The 2,256-nt window shown below is 39.9% G+C and overlaps 1 pseudogene; it reads left to right on the forward strand.

Annotated features, from left to right (window-relative positions):
* The first annotated feature begins 282 nt into the window (after positions 1 to 282).
* On the forward strand, positions 283 to 935 carry LOC132064587 (NADH-ubiquinone oxidoreductase chain 6-like; annotated as a pseudogene).
* The last annotated feature ends 1,321 nt before the right edge of the window (positions 936 to 2,256 follow it).

A 2,256-nucleotide genomic window follows, 5' to 3' on the forward strand; every position in this document is an offset into this window, starting at 1 on the left:
TTCTCTTCTTTCTTTTTATTTCGGCTTTTTTTTTTTCGGGGTCCGGGGGAAGGCTAAAAGGTGGGGAGAAGGAAGCCGAACCTCTAATCGACCTGGACACATAAAGAATTCTCGGCGTCGAGAGAGATTTGAGATTCTGTAAGTAACTCAGTGAGTGCTTTCTAAGAAGGGCTTGGAAGAAGAAAATGAAATAGGAACAACCGCGCTAGTTGTAATAGATCGACTTTCATGCTAGTTCTTGCTCCAACATGAAAGTTCCATTTCAGGAAAGGACAACGTACTATGATAATTTCTGTTTTGTCGAGCCCTGCTTTGGTCTCTGATTTGATGGTTGTACGTGCTAAAAATCCGGTGCATTCCATTTTGTTTCTCATCCCAGTCTTTCGCAACACTTTAGGTTTACTTCTTTTGTTAGGTCTCGACTTCTTCGCTATGATCTTCCCAGTAGTTTATATAGGAAATATAGCCGTTTCATTCCTATTCATTGTTATGATGTTCCATATTCAAATAGCGGAGATTCACGAAGAAGTATTGCGCTATTTACCAGTGAGTGGTATTATTGGACTGATCTTTTGGTGGGAGATGTTCTTTATTTTAGATAATGAAAGCATTCCATTACTACCAACCCAAAGAAATACGACCTCTACGAGATATACGGTTTATCTCTTGGAAAGGTACGAAGTTGGACCAATTTGGAAACATTGGGCAATTTACTTTATACCCTCTATTTCGTACGTTTTTGGTTTATAGTCTTATTTTATTAGTAGCCATGATTGGGGCTATAGTACGACTATGCATAGGACTACTAAGGTGAAAAGGACAAAGATGTATTTCGATGAAATACTGCGGATTCTAGGAGGACTATAATGGGGAGGACGACAGACCCCACGACAATAAGGAGAAGCAAGGGTTCGAATCCACATCGTGAGCTTTAGTGCACAAGTCATCGAATCCCAGCATTTGGGGCAGGAGTCTCGACGACAAGTCGTGCCTGCCGTTGTTCATGCACATCTTAAGAAGCTCCCATGCTTCAAGATTGAAGTTTTCACTAGAAATCTCTATAAAAAAAAGAACGTTGTAATGAGATTGCATAGGTCCAACATAATCCTCTAACGAGCGCCAAAGATGGGCGAGGATCAATTAGTTAGCTAACGAAGTTGATGTTGAAGTAGAAAGAAGGCTAATAAATAGGAACGAGTCGGGAATTCACACTCTTAACTTGCTCATGCGACTTCCTTTTCATTTGGTAGGGCATGCCAACGAGATCTCATGAGAGCTTTGAATCGGTAAGCTCATAATCTAGGGTTCAATTAGCACCAACTTCGGGGGAGAATTCACTCCAAAGCGGATTTTGTTCGCTCGCTCCTCTTGATTACGTTGTTCTAGGCAAAAAGATGAGAGCTTTTCAAGGTATCCATTTAGACCCCCGGGTAAAAGAGATCTATCCATTTTAGCCATCCTTTCCATTACTGATCTAGTTGCTCTTGCTATCTAACCTGCCACTTTATTATATGATCTTTTATTGACTTCAAAAAGTTAATTTTTTGCTTTTTCTCGGGCTGACTTCATACATTCTATTACTTATAGAAATAGTCATGCCAATCTTCTCGGTAAAGAAGAACTCTTTCGCACGATCATAAGTGTTACACCTCGGAAAAATTTTCGTTGATGCACAGTGAATAGACTAGCGAAGAGTACGAAGTATATGGTGTTTCGATAAGTAAGAAATAGCATTTGATGACCTTAAGTAAGATTTCAAAGACATTCGATGTTAGACGAGAAAGATTGCCAAGAGAAGGCAAGGCTTACGATAAGTATCAGAAAGAATTTACGATTAACGAGTTAATGATGACTTAAAGATATTTTGGAGGAGATTTATAACATCCTTTAGATCGTTAATAAGGTGATAAATAAGTGCCAAGAAGGTTCCATAAGGATTGGAGATCAAACGAGTCGACGAGAAAAAGTCTCGGAAAGCTGGACATTATACGGCCAGACATACTGGCCGTATAAAATTCACGGACCGTATGTCCAGCCGTAGGTTAAGCCCAGAATGGCACACCTCACTGGACCAAACATACGGTCCAGACATACGGCCGGTGAAAAATATACGGACCGTATGTTGGTCTGTATGTTATGGTCGGGACTGAATTGTGTTATTTAATAAGGATCCAAGTTTCATTTATCTCATTTTCACCTTTCACTCCACTTCTCTCTAGAATATTTCTCTACACTTCTCCCATAAGATTTCAAGAG

The sequence above is a fragment of the Lycium ferocissimum genome, chromosome 1 (genome assembly GCF_029784015.1).
Source record: "Lycium ferocissimum isolate CSIRO_LF1 chromosome 1, AGI_CSIRO_Lferr_CH_V1, whole genome shotgun sequence".
Classification (NCBI taxonomy): Eukaryota; Viridiplantae; Streptophyta; class Magnoliopsida; order Solanales; family Solanaceae; genus Lycium; species Lycium ferocissimum.